This window comes from Leucopleurus acutus, assembly GCF_964270905.1.
Source record: "Leucopleurus acutus genome assembly, chromosome: 19".
Taxonomy (NCBI): Eukaryota; Metazoa; Chordata; class Mammalia; order Artiodactyla; family Delphinidae; genus Leucopleurus; species Leucopleurus acutus.
Window position 1 is genome coordinate 57,849,581 of NC_139161.1, and position 19,764 is coordinate 57,869,344.

General features: G+C 49.8%; 1 protein-coding gene across 1 annotated transcript in view; it reads right to left on the minus strand.

Annotated features, from left to right (window-relative positions):
- Window positions 1–19,764, minus strand: part of TEKT3 (tektin 3) — a gene marked incomplete at its 3' end in the record, with an annotated part of 183,109 nt that overhangs the window by 154,992 nt on the left and 8,353 nt on the right. The window contains exon 3 of the mRNA XM_082861471.1: window positions 16,221–16,411. The remainder of the gene's footprint in view (window positions 1–16,220; window positions 16,412–19,764) is intronic.

The window sequence follows — 19,764 nt, forward strand, 5'->3', positions numbered from 1 at the left end:
GGGGTAAATGTTAGAAGGGTAATAATAGCAAGAACAGTAATAATAGTAGATAAGCCACCCGGCTCTCCGACAAGTTCTCCCCCAACAACCACAGCTAACCATCCTCCTAACCAGCACTCTTGACCCTTCGGTGGGACTTTTTTTAAATGGAGGCAACACAAAATTGTTCTTAAATGAACCTAGCTTCAGTTTTTCACATCCCCATTTCCCCAGACCTCCCTGTGCTAAAGAGGCAAAACCAGCCACCACCATCTTGCCCCCGTGGGGGTCACTCTGGGCTCATTCAAAGGAATGGCGCTGCTGGAGGCCCCCCTACCCCCCACCCACACCAGTGACCCCAAACTCCCAGAGAGAAATGGGCGTGGAGGTGCGATCACACAGCTACCAGGCTGAGGGAACTGGAGGTGAGCTTGTGTTCTCGGAGACCTTGCAAGGGAGGGAGCGGGCTCCCCAGCCCAAGCCTCATCCTGGCGCGAAGGCTGAGGGCTGTTGGAGGGGAAGACAGCCCGGTGCCTCCCGGGCCCGGGGAGCAGGACACAGGGACCAGAGCCCACCCTGGGTGGCAGCCAGAGCCGCTGCTGGGGCCGGCGTCCACTGCTGAGCTGTCCTGCGCCCCAGAGCGCCAGTCTTTGTCAAAAGAAGGGATTTGTGCAGTGCAAACCCCCAGGGCCCAGCTTTGTGGAGCTGTCCGTCTGCGTTTCAGCTCCGGGCTTCACCCTCTGGTGAAACTGATCCCTCAGTCACAGCACATCCAGGGCAGAAACAGCAGCCTCACCCTTTTCTGCTGAGAGCTTTGTGTGATCCGGGGCAGCGGGGGGACTCCTGGAACCGGACGCCTGCCCCTGCCCGCAGGGTCCTGCTGTCCTGCTGGGAGAAGGACCCCTGGGCGTCTGGAGTTACAGGAACAAAGTGCTGTCTTTCTCGGCTCTGGTGTCCTCGTCTGAAGGAACACTGCTGACTCAAGCTCCATCTTCCCTAAAAGGGGCTGAACACCACCTGTCCTCCTGGAGGCCTGACAGGAACCTGAAGGCGGCAATGCCGATGGTGCTATTCTGGGCAAACTGTGATGAAAGCGTCCTTCACTGCATGTCACGCTTGTCAGGAGAGCCGGGTGGCATTATCACTGGCCGCCACCCATGGCGGGCTCTGGCCCCCGTGCCCTGCTCCGGGGCCCGGGAGGCACTGCGCTCTAGGGCCCACAAGCCACAACTACTGAAGCCCGCGCACAAAGAGCCCGCGCTCCGCAACAAGAGAAGCCACCACAATGAGAAGCCCGCACACCGCAACGAAGAGTAGCCCCCGCTCGCCACAACTAGAGAAAGCCTGCGTGCAGCAATGGAGACCCAACACAGCCAAAAATTAATTTTTTTAAAAAAATCACTTCCAGGTAAATCAATTAATTTTTTGTAGAAAAAAATGCAAAATCATGTTTCCCAAGGAAAATAAACTTATTTTGTCACTAATGGTACAGACCAAAACACAGAGACATTATTCTGAGTGAAACTAGAGTAGCAAAAACAGCTCACACTATTTCAAAGATGCTGGGGGTAAAAAGACTAAAAGATATGACGAATGTTGGGCTTAGAATAAAAGAATGCTTTTCTTTTATCAAAAAATTCCTTTATCACATGATCCTACTGGATCCATCTGCTATAACATCACTGACCATAATGTCAGTGATTACGTGTAAGAACGATTACTGCTGAATGTGACAGCAGATACTTTCACCTGTAATTTGTCTAAACTGGTGGTTCTCAACTGGGGGTCAGTTTTGCATGCCTCCCCCTCCCCAAGGGACATGTGGCAATATCTAGAAATATTTTTGGTTGTTATAGCTGGAGCGGGGGGAGGGGGGTGCTACTGGTGTCTGCGTGTAGAAACCAGGGATGCTGCTAAAATCCTACAATGCAAAGACTGTCCCCACAACAAAGAACTACCTGCCCAAAGGTCAGCAGTGCTAAAGTTGAGAAGCTATGGTCTAAACCACTAATGTGCAGACGCGTCAGCTATGTGGGTAGACAGAGAGAGAGAAGGAGAGAGGAGATGATGGGGGGGTAGAAAGAGCACACAGATTCTTGGTTCTGTCTTTCCTTGGAAATCCATGCTCTAGGAGAAGAGGACGGGTTAAGGTGGCGATTCTGTTCTGAGCCCCGATGCTCAGCTGCAGGTGCAGCCTCTCTGCTTGGTGAGCCGGCCCTCCCAGCCAGGACTCAGCGGTGAGGTAAATCATGAAAACTGTGAATGTGGTCAACTTGTGGTCACTGAAAGCTCACCTTTTCAGCTCATCTTGTGAGGAAATGAGCCCAAGTTCAAGGTCCTCCTTTTCCACCCTGCAGGACACAGGGACTCGGGGAGGAAGCACATTCTTGAGGTTTTGAAAAGAGTACTTGAGTTAAAACTTCCTGGATGAAAATTATATCCGGAAAGGCCATTTTCAGGATTCCAGGTAGCTCACGAGGGAGGTGTACCTCACTGCTGTGTTGAGGATGAATTTTCAAGGCAAAAACAGCCTTTGCACAGGAGGGAACGGAGCGAGCTGCCCTCATGGCTCTCTTGCGGGGTTTCCAAACCCGCCTGGGGCTCTCCCATCGTCCCCACCCCCGCTCTAGAGATAACTTGCGGGGGGCGGGGGGAGGGACCTTCTAAGGGAACTTAAGTCTGTCCTTCTCCTTCACCTGTCTCTCCTCCAGACCAAAGGGAGTGTCTAAGTTGCCCTCAGGCGAGAGTGTTTCCATCCCCCAGGGGAAGGTGGCCCCGGGAGAGTGGGACAGAGACCCCTGCAGGGGGTCAGTCCAGACAGCTAAGCTCCTCAGAGAGTCCTGCACACCCTGGGGTCAGGGGAGTGGCCACTGCTTGAAGGGGAGCAGACAGGGACCTGAGAGCTAGCGCACCTGATGTCCCAGGGCCAGGACACACATGCGGTAGGGACCAAGCGACTTGAAACCCGGTAAGGATAAGGACACATCAGTGGGTATAGTGCTGATACAGCATCCCTAGGACTGAGGCCTCTCCACTGCCCCCACCTGTGTTAGATGACGGGTGACAGGACTCAGACACCTTTCTGGAAAAACAAAGGCAGTGTGAGAACCCTAGATCTGAATTTTAGCGGAAAACACAGAAAGTTCCTGACTTGACTCTGAATCAGCCAAGTTGTGTTTCCTACTCTCAGGTGGAACTGAACCTCAGAATCGAGAATCTTTCTTTTTTTTTGCGGTACGCGGGCCTCTCACTGTTGTGGCCTCTCCCATTGCGGAGCACAGGCTCCGGACGCGCAGGCTCAGCAGCCATGGCTCACGGGCCCAGCCGCTCCGCGGCACGTGGGATCTTCCCGGACCGGGGCACGAACCCGTGTCCCCTGCGTCGGCAGGCGGACTCTCAACCACTGCGCCACCAGGGAAGCCCCAGAATCGAGAATCTAAGGATGCTAATAATGTTAATATCATGATTATAAGAAACAGAGCTCCCTTTCTTGCAAAGCCGAGTACAAAGTTTGAAAACGTGAGCCCCTGGCACTCGTGAACTTATTGGAAATGGAGAAGCTTGAGGCAGACGTGGCTTTCTCTCCTATGGAGGGGGCAAGTCTCAAGAGAGGGAATACCAGCCCTTGAGGCTCCAACGTCAGAAGTTAAATACCCAAACCCGGGGACAGCCGTTCCTGCCTTGGCTTCCATCCCAAGCACCCCCCAAGCACATGCTCGATGCCTGCGCTGGGAGTGCTCTAGGCCCAGAGACACTTGAAGAGCACTGAGAAGAAACATCCGTCATTTGCTCTGCTTCCTTCGAACAGATTATCTGGGTGCTGGAGTCTTCCGAAACCTAGAATTTCCTTTACAGAAAGCAGGCCGAAGGCCGGGAACTGGGGAGAGGAGCTGGTGACGAGAAGGAGTCCAAGGAATGCGTGGATTCTGCTCAATAGAAGAACACGGGCAGTTTCGTCCTGTAACTTCCAAACAGCTGCCAATCCCCCGGGAGCACAGGTCCCACCCCGTCCGGTGGCAGCCACGGCCAAAGCCAGTCCTTCTCTCCCGGCCAGTGGCAGGGGGCGAGAGTGTACGATAACAATCGCTTCCAAAGCCATGCTTCGAAGCTCGCTCCAAAATCAAGTACACGCCCACATAAAACAGACCACAAAGCTCATCAAATGTTAGAGCTGAGAAGTGCTTCCAAAATTATCCAGTCTGGCGCCCTCATTCTGCAGATGGGGACTCAGAGACAACGTGCCCTCATCTTGTCACCAAGTTCGAGACCGGGAATAAAGCTGGGAGTAAAACTGGTTCTCTGGTTTCCAGAGCAGGCTGCTTTTATCCACGGCTAACACTTTTTGAAAACAAACAAAACAAATGTTGGGTTTTTTAATATATATTTTTCAGTACTGACCTCCTCCAGGATGACAGCAGGACACAGCAAGGAAGTAAAACATGACAGTGTGACCCGGATGCTTCGCTCCCCGAGCTGGTTCCAGCTCCCCCTCCAAAGCGATCAGGGTCCGGTTGTGGCTCTGCCAGGGGGCGCGTCTGAGTGTCGCTTCGGCCATGACTGTGGGACATCAGGCAAACCTCTTCTCGGCTCTGTGCCTCAGTTTCCCTACAGTAAAACCAGCTTAGAAACATGATGACTCGAAGCCCCAAGGAAATTCCTGAGCAGCTCTGTGTCTCTGCGCCTCCAAGCCGGCGAGTCCCCTTCCAGAGAGGAGGGATGGACCTTCCTCTGGGGACGTGTCAGGTGGTAATTAGTACAGAGAGACTCAGGCCTCCCCGGGGTCACAGAGCTTCCCTGCTGCGGTGGCCCTAACTCTCCCCCGGAAGGCTCTGCCGGTCACAGCCCCCGTCTTGTTCCAGGACTATGGGCCTGGCTGCAGGAAAGGACATTTATGTGGTTTCTCTGCCTCTGTTTTGATTTTTTTTTAATTGTCCTGCGTATCAACCCAGCAGGCTACAATTTGTTTTATCTAATTTGTATTGGATGGAATCCAATGGGAGACCTGACCATCCAGGCCATACAACGTATGACAATTATTATGCTGGATTCTTGATTACTTGACCTCTTTGAACTTGCAAAATTGTTTTTCATTCTATGATTTATTCAATCATTCAATGAGAATTTGTTGAAAATTCATCGTATGTGAAAATATCTTGTAAACTCTTAAGGATATATGCAATTATTAAATTTTAAGACGTGTGGGAGATATGACAGATGTAGAAGACACAATTTCTGCCCTTAAGGAACTTATAACTTGTTTAGCCTATCATGTGTATTTCCCCTAAACTTCTTAGACCAAGACTTGAGCATCTCCTAATAACAGAGAGAAGGTGCCAGGTGCAGCTGGAGCCTTTCCATCAGGGTTTTCCCAGTGTCCCTCCCTAGTCATCACTGTCCCATCCCAATGACCCATGTCAACTTGGGATTCACTATGATCACTAGATCCTTTTCTTTTGTCCTCTATTCCATTTGGAGTTCATTCTGACCACTTGGAGATTATTTAATTCCATAGACACAAAGCCTACCTCCCCAATCTCGAGCTGACTTTGGCGACCTATTAACAATAGTTTCTATTTCATTCAATGTGTCATTGGGGAACGAGGGGGACATCACATTTGTGGGACCAGCTGCAGCAGGCCCCCAGTCCGAAGCCTTGTGACCTGCTACTAATGATATTTCCTCAGGGAGCCCCTGGGGAAGGGGGCCAGAGAAGAGTCTCACAAAAAGCCAGCCTGGCCTGGCCTGGAGCTCTGCTCACAGCTCTGAACACACTTCCACACGCTTCGCCAAAACACAGCCTTCAGGAGCAGTGAGAGAACGATGAGTTTGTCCCCAGCGAGGCAGCCAGCCGCAGTGGTTGAAAACTACGTGGTTTAGGTGGGAAGGGTGAGACAACCAGATTCAGGGGGTGCCACCTGCCTGAAAGCAGGGGTAAACAACCGCTCAGCGGGCAGGGCTACAGGCAGAGCTCCCGTCCACCGTAGCCACGAAGGCATCTCTGGCCGCAAGAAGGAGAGGGAGAACTGGACCTCACTCCCTACCTGGAGAGGGTGCCTGGCTGGCCCTCTGCCCCCATGTCCGTCCCCCTCTGCCCCCTGTCCCCACCCAGAAAGAGGCCTGGACCTCACTGGACAACGGATCACATAGGCTTTTAGGCACTAACCACTTTCCACCATCAAGGCCCAGAAAAATAATAAAAGGGGAAATCCAAGGCGGGGAGGGGTGATTGAGTGACATAGCAAGTTTCTGGAATTGGACCCCTTCAGCTGTACCCATCAGTCACCCTCGGAAGCAAGGGTATGCATGCAGAGGAGGAAGGTGGACGGCCTCCACCCTTCCCTCCTGGTCCCCGCCTAGGAGGGACCGCCATGCCAGTATGAGGGGGGCTGGCAGGCCCTGCGCTCTGGGGACCCTGTCATGTCACCCTTTGTTTGGAACCCTCTGGCTCACCGCTTCCTTCCTCCAGGCCGTGCGCCCCGTCCACCGGAGCGGACGTGCCAGGGGTGGGGCTGGAGGCGAGCGAGGGGCGGAGGCACACCCTGCCCTCCAAGACGCCGGGCTGCTCTGCGTCTGCTCGGCCCTCTTCCCCTCTCTTCCCCTCCCCGGTGTTTCAGGCTGTTTCTCTCTCTCCCCACGTCTCTTCCAAGGAGACAAGACTCAGACCTGCGGGCGTCGCTAATGAGTTCCAGGCGCCTGAAGAAAGCCTGGCGCGGCCTGCCCCGCACCCCACCCCTGGCCCAGGCAGGCAGGTGGCGCCACCCGATGGCCGCGGCCTGAAGCTCAGCGGGAAGGAGGAGGCTTTTAGGGTGGGGCTGGAGGTTTCCGGCGACCAGCTCAATTCAGAAGCTCTGGGGGGAAGAATTCCATCAAAGGTCCTTGCGGCAAAAGTTCCATGAATGAGAACGCTTCAGTCCTTAGAAATGAACGGTGACGAGCACTAAAGATTTGTGGGGCGTTCGGACAGCCCTCTTTGTCTCATTTTGCTACCTCCGTACTTCTATCAACCTTTTTTTGCTGTTAATTCCAGTCTGGAGCCCAGCTGGGTTGTTTCTAACGTCCAATCCTTTGAAGAGTGGAGATTTGTGCTTCCAACCTCGTGTTAAACAAAACAAACCAAGAGAAGACGCTGTGCAAATTCAATTACCTAGTCAGTGTGTGGCCTGGTGAAATCTAGAGGAGGAGGGGAATTTGCAGTAAACGAAGCAAGTGGAAATAAATGATGGTCCTGCCTTGTTAAAAAGCCTCTGGAAGGAATGGAGAGACACCACAGGCCACTGATGTCCGCTCGGACCCCAGACACGTGGGCCAGGGGGGCTGTGTCCTGCTCGGGCCCTGCAGTTGCCCACGGTGTCCTGCTCCAACCTGGCCAGGAGCTGCGCTCCCGTTCCTCAGACACCAGTCTCCAGCGTCCAGACTTCCAGCTGCTCTTTATGTTACGAGTCCAAGCTTGCTCTGCTCGCTACATGACAGACCAATGAATGGGAGACGAGGTGTTGAGGCAAGGAAGACGGCTTTATTCGGAAAGCCGGCAGACCGAGAAGATGGCAGACTAGTGTCTCCGATAAACCGTCTTATCGGGGGTCTGGATGCCGGTTTCTTTTATAGAATCAGAGAGGGCAGTGAGGAAGTAAAGTAAAAGGGCCATCAGTCTTGCAAAACATCGCCTGGAATGACCGGCCTCGGTGAGGGGATGTGTTAGTTTCTTTTTTCTTGCAGCCATTCACAGGTGGGCAAGGTTCCCTGAGGCAGGTCATTAAGTACCATTATAATGACAAAAGCAAAGAAAAGCAAAGGTTAAAGTCAAAGAAGCAGATCCAACGTGGAGTCCAATTTAGCTCTTCCCTGTTACTTTTCCACGGGGCTCACAAGCCCCCAGATCCCTCTGTTGCCAGTCCCCATGTCCTACCAACCTCCCAGAATCCTCCTTGCCGGAATCCATCTTGGCTGAGTGATGCGTGCGTCACCAGGAAGGACCCTGAGTCAGAATGATTGGCCAGAGACAACCCAGAAACTAACCCCATCACCATAAAACCCGAGACTGCGAGCCACGTGGCAGAGCAGTCCTCCTGGGTTCCCTGACCTGCTGCTCTCCACCCGGGCGCCCCTTCCCAATGAAACCTCTTGCTTCATCAGCAGGTGTGTCTCCTCGGATAATCCATTTCCAAGTGTTAGACAAGAGCCCACTCTCAGGCCCTGGAAGAGGTCCCGCTTCCTGCAACACCTCCCCGTGCCCCTCCCCATGGCTTCCCTATTGTTTCTCTCTGTGCACCCAAAGCTATAGGTTATAAGACACACCGTGCTTTCAGAGCTGTTGGAATGTGTTTTAAGTGCTACTTAGAATTAATGAAACACAGGCCCTGGTTTATAGCTGCCTCACCCCGTGTCTAGGACAGTGTTCTGCATGCAGTACATGTTCAGTAAATATTTCTGTGCTTTGTCAGAGGCTCTGGCATCAAATCCCAGGGGAGGGAGTGGTGGAGCAGAGCACGGGCTGGAGGAAGATAAAAGCAGAAACGGACGAAGCAAGACAAGATGCAATCCGGGGAGCCCTCCTCATGGGTCGGATATGTCCGCTCCCCGTGGTTCAGGGAAAGAGTTCGGGGCTGAGGGCCCAGTCACCCCAGAGTTCCAGCTCTCTGATGGCCTGGCTGTCACCAGAAAGCCACTTCATCCCTCTGTCATGCCCCACATTGAACAATGACAAGGTAGTAACAGCTAATCTTTACCAAGTCCTAACCACACACCTGAGATTTTACACGTATTAATGTATTTTCCTTAAAAATGGAGAACCAGAGTCACTGGCCCTTTTCATTTTAAGAAGGATAATGGGAGGGGCAGCCACCCACAGGTCATGTGACCTTGGACAAGCCACCACCCACGCTTCACAGCTAAGGAAATGGGATCACAAGAGTTAATCACAGATACCCTGTCTCCACTAGAGGTATTTTATAAAGACAAAATACAAGACTGAACATCAAAGAGCTTTGAAAACCTCAGAGCCAGACAACTGTGAGAGGTTATTATGGGCAAACAATGACATTACAGATTGGGAAGTGCTCACTGTCATCAAGGACAAGGGTCCTATTTCGCTCCAATGCATCACCATAAGAGAGACAGTCCCTGATCTCAAGGCATAAATTTGCCCCAATGAAGCCTTCAGAGACTGTCCAATCGTTAAGTCATTACTAGTATCAGAAAACAGAATATAGGGCAAAAAAAGCATCAAGATGATCTTATTGCAATTTCTAAAGACCGTATAATAGATGTGGACATTTATGTATTAAATAAAAGTGTGTTTTGTGTATACTTTTTTAAAGGTGAATTAATGGACACTTCTGGGATTTTGTAACCAACTCAATTTATAAATATTAAATTTTATATGGGCTCCCCTGGTAGCGCAGTGATTGGGAGTCTGCCTGCTGATGCAGAGGACACGGGTTCGTGCCCTGGACCGGGAAGATCCCGCATGCCGTGGAGCAGCTGGGCCCGTGAGCCATGGCCGCTGAGCCTGCGCGTCCAGAGCCTGTGCTCCGCAATGGGAGAGGCCACAACAGTGAGAGGCCCGCGTACCGCAAAAAAAAAAAAAAAAAAAAAATTAAATCTTATAAGTTTTTCCTTTTCATCTTTCCAAGATTGAATCTTATAATAAATAGTTCATTAATAAATCATAGCAGGAAAGAAAAAAGCATCCTAGATGTTTCTACAGATTCCAGGAACCCAAAGGAATTGATTTTAGGTCCTGAAGAATTAGAATCATATAAAGTACCAATAGAGATAATGGTAGTCCTACAAAGACGGAGGATAGAGGGGTTTTTAATTAGTCCCATTTTCCCTTGTCTCTTTGTTCTAATCAGAAAATCATTTCAGTCTCTATCTTCCTCCAGATCAGTATGGCCTTGAGTTCACAGGATGGGCTTCCCTTGCCTCCACCTGACGGCTCAGGAGCCGCTGTAATACTGCTCATTTCCCCTCTTCAGTAGTATTTGTGACTCTGTAAAAATAACTTACAACAGCTGATATGTAAAAGTTCGGCAATCCGATACCTTTAAATACGCTCAACAACAGACTTAATTTATAGAAGGGCAAGGGAGACTCAAGGAGCTGGAAAGTACAGCTGCATTAGCACTCATGTAGAGGAGTGATTCTCAGTGAGCATCAGGACGCCTGGACCACTTGTTAAACACAGATCCCTGGCCCCATCCTCAGAGGGCTGGGGTGGGATTCCAGAACCTGCACGTCTCATAACCTCCCAGGTTACGGTGGTGCTGCTGGTCTTGGGATCCCACTTGGAGAACTACTGACACAAACAATGGTTACTGGAAGAGCCAGCAAAGACAAACCATGGAAGCCTTCTCTTCCGTTTTCCTTGGGATGTGGGCTGCTACGGGCAAAAGGGCTGGGATTAGGAAAAGACTAGGGAAGACACACTGGGCAGGGGGACGGGTCTCGTGTATAAAACCTTTGCCACAGTGTTTCTGAGTTGGGCTCTATATGCGCCCTGGCATTCTCCATCGGTGGGCTAGACATCATGAGATCTAAGGTTTTTCTTTTGGGACCAGATCCTGTCTGCCTCCCTGGGATTCCAAAGGGGCTTTCCCTGAGGTGACTCAAAGAGGCCAAGGCTCCAGGGGGGATTCTCCAGCACCAGTAACCATGACAGAGCCCACACAACCCCTGCAATGCTCAGAGGCTCATAAAGAAGGGGAGTACATGGTCCCATCCGGTGGTACAATGGGAGCTTCCCATCTGGAAGTGATCTGTGTTGCTACAATCCGAAACTACTGGGAGCATTCTCTCTCTGTGGTGCATATTGATTATTAGATAAGCACTATATATAGGTAGATAGATAGATAGATAGATAGATAGATAGGAGAGAGAAGGGGGAGAAAGAGAGATAGAGAAATTTTAAATAGCCCATAGATCATTGAGATATTTTGTGTAATGCAACATAGTTCAGATTTGGAAATACTGGGTCACACTCCCTGTTTACCACCTCCTGAGGCATCCATGTGTGTCAAGCAAACCAATGCTACCACCGTGACCAGACCTAACTGCACCAAAGGAAGGTGCCCGGATTAGGAGCTCCACTGAGCCAAGAGGGAGCCGGCCCCCCACTCCCCCGCTCGGGTAGCTGAAGGAAGGGAAGCAAATGGGCACCGTGAGGCCTCCCCAAGTGCCTGGCCCTCCCTGGGCTTTCATTTCTTCCTCAGCAACGTGAGGATGCTGGCTTCCACCAGCTCGGGGGCCCTTGCGGCTCTGACCGACATGAACACAGTAACCTTCTGTTCTTTCACACGCCACCACAGGTCCCCTCTTCTCTATGCTATGCCCGGAACTTGCTCTATCATCAGATTTGAGTTGGGGGGTGTTGGATGCTCAGAAAGGCTGAGAACAGCCCATAGGAAACCAGGGCCGACTTCGCACTGTACGGTCAGACTCAAATGGCAAGGACCTTAGACAATGTTACATTGTGGGGTTTAAAAACACTCATTTCTAAGAGCCTGGGCTTACTGAGTCAGCGATCTGGAACATTCTCAAGACACTAAAAATATCCTGAGAGTGGACTGAATTTTAAACTGTGCTTTAAGAAACTTTCTGTGCGAAAACAATTGGGCATTTCTTCTTTAAAACAGTTATGCATTTTCTTTATTTAGATTTTTCACTACTGGAAAGAATAAGAAATACAGAGGGTGTTCGAGCCTCAGAGGGGAACTGAACATCAGGGCCCATAAGGCCATCCAGTCCTAAGATTCTATCCAAACAGCCAAGATTCTACCCAGAGGACCACGATTTATAACCTTAAATCTCTCAATTTACATTTTCAAAGCAAAAAAGATAAAATGCTTTCTTTCCCTTCTGACTGATAGTTTGAGGGTTCCCGTTCCCGGCATCAACTTGCAGGACAAAGGGTTCTTTTCAGCCAGGAGTTGGCATCTACCGAATGCTTAGTTCTTGGAATCGCCTGCCTGCTCCTAGCAAGACGTGAGCAACATATCCGTAAACAGTCTGAAACAGGTAAAATGGACACCTGGGTCTCACCACCCTCCAGGCAACCTTTTCCTAATTCACACTAAAATACATTTGGCGACACAGGGAAGGCAAAAGTTCATGATGCTGAAAACTGAACGTGGTAAACCACTGCCTGGATCCCAGCACAAAACAGAAGGAGCTGAAAGGAGAAAGTGGCTTCTCTGATGTTCTCAGATGGGCTCTGAATCCAGGGGCCGACAGTGAGAGAGGCACAGAGACCAGCGGCCATCACTTGCCAGAAACCGCGGCATCGAGACGCCGCCAAGAAGACGTTCCTTCCCATTCGGGGGGCTCGCCCAGGGCCTTCCCTCGGGCCTATGGATTCAGACTCCAAAGATGAACGTGGACCATCGATCTGGCAGCAAACACACCCTTTAAAACTAAAATAATCTCCTCTCAGGTTGGAGCAGGCTCTTCATCCATCTGGTCTTCGCTCGGGCCGCCAGAACTAAACCCCATAGACGAGGCAGCTCAACCAACACAAACGCATTTTCTCACAGTTCTAGAGACTGGAAGTCCAAGATGATGGTGCCAGTATGGTCAGTTTCCAGTGAGGGCCCTCTTCCTGGCTTGCAGGTGGTCACCTACTAGCTGTGTCCTCACAGAGAGCGAGCGAGCGAGCTCTGGTGCCTCTTCTTTATAAGGGCACAAATCCCATCCTGGGGGCCCTACCCTCATACCCTCATATAAAACCTAATCATCTCCCCAAAGCCCTGTCTGCAAATACTTTCCCACTGGGGGTCAGGGCTTTCACACAGGAATCTCAGGAGAGACACAATTCAGTCCACAGCACGTCCACTTACTGACCACCTGTTATGTGTCAGACGTGCTGGTTGCAAGGGATGCAGACGTCAAAACACAGACCCTGGCCTTAGGGAGCTCCCAGTTGGGAGCTTTGCCCACAGTCCCAGGGACCCCTTCCCTGTTGGGGGGCATCCTTTCCCTGGCTTCGGGGGGCTTTTTCCTTCCAACAGCCCACAGATGCAAGTCTTTTTTGGACAGCTGCCCTTGGGCTACTGGAGCGGCTCTTCCAGAACCAGCCAGAAATGGCGGGGAGCCTCCAACCCCCGCTGGGTGTGGCCCGTGGCCAGCGATTGATGGGTAGGAGCCCAGAGAGTCCGGCTCCCTTGCTCTTTGCTCCCAGAGACGCACTCAAAACTTACAAAGGCCTAGCTGACACTCCAGGGCTCCCCTTCAGAAACAGGCTGAAGCTACCCCTCCGGGACTCAGCCTAAAACCACACCCTCTCCAGCCTGCTCCTCCCACTGCTGTGCGGACACCAGGAGCACAAGGCTTGCAGGAGAATCGTCATCTCGGTATCCCTCCTGGGGGCGCCTGACCCAGAACCAGCACCTGGGTGAACGGGGCACAGCGCCAGGCTCCGTGGAGGACTTGCCACCCAGAGCAGCAGCATTTCTCCACTCGGGAGGCCTCCCTGGGGGGCTGGGCCTGAGCAGCGAGACACCGGCTACTACGCTGGATGTGACTTTTATGACGAAATGTTACCAGAGTCACTTGGGTTCAGAGGAGAGAAATCATGGAGTATTTTTTTTAATCATTTTTGCTTGTGGAGAACCAGAATCCAGAAAGGCCAGGTAATAGAAGACAGGCCTCTGAACAGCACACCAAGGGGTTGAGACTGTAATTATCCTAAATCCCATCTTTCATCAGTATCTCCCTTGCTCTGGAGTCTCTTGTCTCCAGGGCAGATTGCAGGTTCCAGACACGGTGAGGCTTGGGGCCGCCACAGCAGGGCGCCAGAGCAGAGGCAACAGCAGGAACAGAAAGAAAGCCTGGCGGTGCTTGTGGAGGGAACCCCAGGGGTCTGGAAGCTGGTGTGAGAGGTGAGATGGAAAATGGTTAGTGTTGGAGTGGGCTCAGGCCCCCGTAACAAAGCACCACAGGCCGGGCAGCTCAGACAAGACACTGACTTCCTCACAGTCTGGAGGACTCTGAGATCAAGCTGCCAGCAGGGCTGGTTTCTCCCGAGGCCTCGCTCCTGGGCGCTTAGATGCCGCCCTCTGCCTGTGTCCTCACCTGGTCGTCCCTCTGCGTGTGTCTGCGTCCTAATCTCCTCTTCTTGTAAGGACACCAGTCTGGGCATAAAGCTTGGACTAGACGAGCCTGCGTGCCTGCCCACCTCGGGCCGCCTGGCGAGGTGGGCACGCAGCCTCTCACCCTAGGGGTGCAGGTTCAGAAACGCGGCAGGGTCCGATCACCAAGTGCTGACCAAGCCCCGGTGAGTCAGTTCACACCCAGCAAACTCAGAACAGGCGGCTCCGTAAGCTAGAGTGCCTATCTAATAATCTACCTGCAGAGATTTCTGGAAGGTTACTGAGTGCTGGTCATTTCCGTGGGACCCTCCTTTCCTGCCCTATCCCATCACCCCACACTGGTTACAAGCTTTCTGTGGCCCCCAAACTGTGTCCTACTCGATTTCATGTCCCCGTTCACTCATTCCCAAATGTATCTTTTTAATATTTGTCCACCCAGTACCTAACACAGCATCTTGCATGGAGCTGGTGGCCAACGTATGCGTGTTGGTGGCCACGCTGGCGACACGGGGAGTGTCAGCTAAGGGCACAGGCTCTGGGTCAGAACCCTGTTTCTACCAAGTACCAGCTGTGTGACCCTGGGTAGAACCAACTGCTCTAAGCCTCAGCTTCCTCATCTTATCAAGTTAGGGTGATACTTACAGAACCTCACAGCGTTATTCTGAGCATTGACTGAATTAATCTATGCGTTCATTATACCCCACAGAGCAGCAAACGACACACAGTGAACAGTATGTTCGTGCTGGTCATTTTTTTTTTTTTTAATATCCACTGTGTGCTTGACACATAACCTAGTTTTTCTCATTAAATCTCCAAACAACTATCAGGTGATGTTGTCACCTCCTCCTCAAAGAGGTGGAAGCCAGGCTGCTCACCTGGTAGGCGGCAGAGAGAGAGAACATGAGCTCAGAGCTGAGTCTCACACCTGCCCTCTCTCTACTGCAGTGCAATTAGGCTGAAATCATCCTCACCCAAGAGGAACATCTGCAGGTGCTCACAGTCTGAAGTGGGAGGCCAACATCGCATCAGGCTCCACCCCAAAAGTAAGGGGTTCAGAGATGTGATCAAGTCCCACCTCCTACCCTACGTGGTTGCAAGCCTGGATGCTATATCAATATCCCATCCAAGTTCCAAAGCCTTTTCATTCCATCAGCCCCAAGGCATTCCTAGCATTCAGTGCCCCCAAAATGTACCCCTGGCTCTCAGCCAGACCACCAGCATGCCAGCTGTGCCCACGTACTGGAAAGCAGATGACCGTTGGTGAAAAACATAGACTGTGACCAGGACAGGATATTACTGTGCTTTTTGAATCCTAAGCATTCCTTCAGCCCCACGATGGCAGAGAGCTAAACACTGTCAGCACTAATTCTAATTAATTAGAAGCAACAGTCTAGAGCCATGGCTGAGGCTGAGCTCAGTGGAAAAGAACTCCATGCTTGACTAGCGATGTCCGCCGGGGCACAGGAGGAAGGGCAGCACACAAGATGCACGTCTGCCAGCCCTTCCTCAGGCCAAGCCCCTACGCTCAGGTATTGAGAAAGCACCTGGTAACCACGGGGTTTATTCCTGGGAGGGGAGGGGAGGGGGACATGAAAACATAGATGTGCCATGGTCCCTGCCTTCAAGAAGAAACACACGGAGGTGAGAGATCAAATTAAGATACAAATACAAATGATGCGTAGGGAAAACTGCTCTGTTTTTTTATGGGGTGGGGCTTTCAGGGACTTTCAGTTTTCTCATCAGGCTTTAAATGCAATCAGTTGTCGCCTGCCTCTTACAGAAGCCAGGCTATCAAAACCAAACCATAATCAACCTCGGGACTGGGCCCTGCACAGCATTGAGCCCAGCCCCTGTCCCCCTGCAAAACCACCTTCGGCAACAACCTGGCACGCTGCCCAGTCCCTTCATCAGCCCAGCCGGGCACGGCAGCCGCTCCAACCCAATCAACCACGACTCCTAGAAAGTGTTTCCTTGGGCTCGGCCCAAACCTCTTTTCCTAATTTCCATCCAACCGTCCTGATTCTGTCTTCCAGGGCCATACACAGCATGAAGAACACCACTCATCTGAGGTCGGCGCCTTTCCTGCTCCCAGTTAAGCAGTCCCAGGACTTGCCCTGTTTTCCAGGTGACCTGGTTTTCTCAGATCACCTAACTTACCCTGGGCTGGCTTCTTTGGACCTTCTTTGATCTCACAACTCAAGGCGGCTGCCTGCCTCTCTCTGGGCTCCTCCTCCCTGATCCTGGTGTCAGATTGCCTCCAGGCAGAAAGCTCAGGAGATTATAAGGCTCACTTCATTGTCATCCCTTTTCTCAGGCACCACAGTTGTGCACCACCTGTTGTCCGATGCCTGGGAGAAAAAAGTCCTTTTATGTATCCTGTTCAGCTTTCCAACTGTTCACAATGGGAGGTTAAGTCCAGGCCTCGTTATCACACCATGGAAGTCCCCACAACATACATTTGTGACTTTGAGAGCTATTTCTGAGCGTTTTTAGAGATCCATCCAGTTGAGAGTCCCATCAGAATGTCTGGTCCGGGAGCTCTCCAAAGGGTTTTTTGCGTCTGAATCTATACAGGTGCTGGCATATATGTTATCACTTAATTCTCACAATTCTGTGAGGTGGGTATTATTACCTCCATTTATCAGATGAGGAAACCAGGCTTGAAGGGATTAGCAAGGTTAAAAGTGATGGAGCTCCACACCCACAAGGAAAGAACCTGGACACTGACGGGGGTGGGACCAAGTTAGACACAGCCAGAGCTCCTCCCTCTAAGCCCCAGCCTCCCAAACACATACCTAAAATTAAAGTGTAAATGGGAAAATGTGTGCTTTCTAGTGCCTGCGACTCTACCTGACCAAGAGATCTTTCTAAAACTCCGGCCTGATCATGTTTTCACTCCCATGTTTCAAAACTGGGCAAAAGGGACAACTCTCTTAAAAATATATAAAGAACAGACTCAAGAAAAGCAGCCTGAACAGACTAATAACAATAAAAGTAATCAAATTAGGAATTTAACACACACACACACACACACACACACACAATCACCCTACCTAGAGTTTCAGAGGTAGTTTCTATTAACATTCAAGGGATGGATAATTCACATTTTGCACAAACTGTTCCAAAGGAAAGAAATATTCCCAAACTGATTTTATGAGGGTAACGTGACCTTGATGCCTTCCCACAAAGAAAACACAAGGCTCAGGCTGTTCTTCCAATGTACCACCAACTATTAAGGAAACAATAATTCCAGTGTTAAAAGAAGTGGATGATATAGGGAACAAGGGAATGCCTGCCTGCCAGCTCACTTTACAAGGCAGTCATACCCTTGATATCAAAACTCAACAGGACAATCTGAAAAAGAAAAATTTCAGATCAGTCTCACTCATGAACATGGATGAAAAATACTCTTTTTTTTTTTTTTTTTTTTTGCGGTACGCGGGCCTCTCACTGTTGCGGCCTCTCCCGTTGCGGAGCACAGTCTCCGGACGCGCAGGCTCAGCGGCCATGGCTCACGGGCCCAGCCACTCCGTGGCATGTGGGATCTTCCCGGACCAGGGCACGAACCCGTGTCCCCTGCATCGGCAGGCGGACTCTCAACCACTGCACCACCAGGGAAGCCCCAAAAAATATTCTTTTAAAATATAAAATCAACAACAACATGGTTGGACTTGGAGGATATCATGCTAAGTGAAATAAGTCAGTCAGGCAAATACTGTATGATATCACTTATATGTGGAATCTAAAAAATAAAACAAACTAGTGAACATAACAAAAAAGAAACAGACTCACAGATATGGAAAACAAACTAGTGGTTACCAGTGGGGAGAGGGAAGTGGGGAGGGGCAAGATAGGGGTAGGGGATTAAGAGGTACAAACTACTACGTATAAAATAAATCATCTACAAGGATATACTGCACAGCACAGGGAATCTAGCCAACATTTTGTAATAACTATAAATGGAGTGTAACCTTTTTACTGAAGTATAGCTGATGTACAATATTATTTAAGTTACATGTGTACAGTATAGTGATTCACAACTTTTAAAGGTTACACGCCATTTATATAAACCTATACAATATTGTACATCAACTATACCTCAGTAAAATATTAAATTAAAAATAAAATAAGGACTTCCTTGATGGCGCAGTGGTCAAGAATCCTCCTGCCAATGCAGGGGACACGGGTTTGAGCCTTGGTCTGGGAAGATCCCACATGCTGCAGAGTAACTAAGCCCATGCACCACAACGACTGAGCCTGCTCTATAGAGCCCACAAGCCACAACTGCTGAGCCTGTGTTCCACAACTACTGAAGCTCGCACGCCTAGAGCCCGTGCTCCGCAACAAGAGAAGCCCCCACTCACCGCAACTAGAGGAAGCCCACGTGCAGCAATTAAGACCCAATGCAGCCAAAAATAAACAAATTCATTTTAAAATAAATAAAACAAGTAAAATATAAAATCAAACCCAATTAAATATATTTAAAAATGGTAAAGTAAGTACTCAAATAGAGAATTGGAACTGAAAAGAGATTCCAGAAGCAGACCCACATTCGTGCAGAAGTTTAATTTGTGGCAGAATTGGTACTGGAGATCAATGTGGTAAGGATGGATATTTCAATAATTGGTTATCCATATTGAAAAAACAATAAATTAAATCTAGTGTTAGTCAGCCATGTTGCTGCAATGATGCTGTATAACAAACATGCCCCAAGCTCTCAGTGGCTTACAACAAACAACATTTCTTTCTCACGCACATACAGGTCTGTATGCCAGCTGTGACATCTAACAGTTCAGAGTCAGGTCTGCTCCAGCTGTCTCTCATTCTCTGAGCCAGGCTGGAGGAGAAGAGGGGACCTGGGGCACGCACTTCTCATGTTGCAGGTAAGGAACCCAAGAGGGTAAGCCAAACCACATAGCACACTTAAAGTCTCTTGTTGGCTGGGGCACACATTATATCTGCTCCCATTCCATTCACCAAAGCAAGTCACATGGTTAAGTTCAAAGACAGTCAGAAAGTGGAGTATATTCTGCCCACAGTGAGCCATGGCAAGGGCACAGAGAAAAGGAAGAATTGTTTTAAAATAATACAATTTACTACGGATCTCTATCTCATACCATACAAAAAAAGTTCATCTTAGAGGCTTAAACACATAAAGGTAAAAGACAAAGTTATGAAACTTTTAGGAGAATATCTTTATATCCTTAGGGTAAGAAAAAGATTCCCAAATATGATGCATAAAAAAGAAACCATTAAAAATTGATAATTTCAACATTAAAAGTAAAAACTTCTGTTGATCAGAATTTCAAAATGAGATGAAACATTTGCAACATATATCAATGGTAAAGGATTAGTATCCAGAATATATAAAGCACTCTTCCAAATAAATAAGAAAAATAGACCTGTGCATATGGCAAACTTGATATTTGACATAAGCAGCATTACAATCAGAGAGAAAAATCTGAACTGTTTTGTACAAGGTGCTGAGACAACTAACTGTCTATCTGGGGAAAGATAAAAAGAGATTCCTGTCTCACACTGTATACCAAAATACATTCTGGATTATTTAAAAAGCTATATATGAAAAGCTACATTGTCATTTTAAAAGAAAATATAGAGTACCACTATGCACTGCTTAAGGAACAAGTGTTTTAAATGAATACTGAAAAATCAAGTCATAAAAGGAAAGGCTGACAAATTG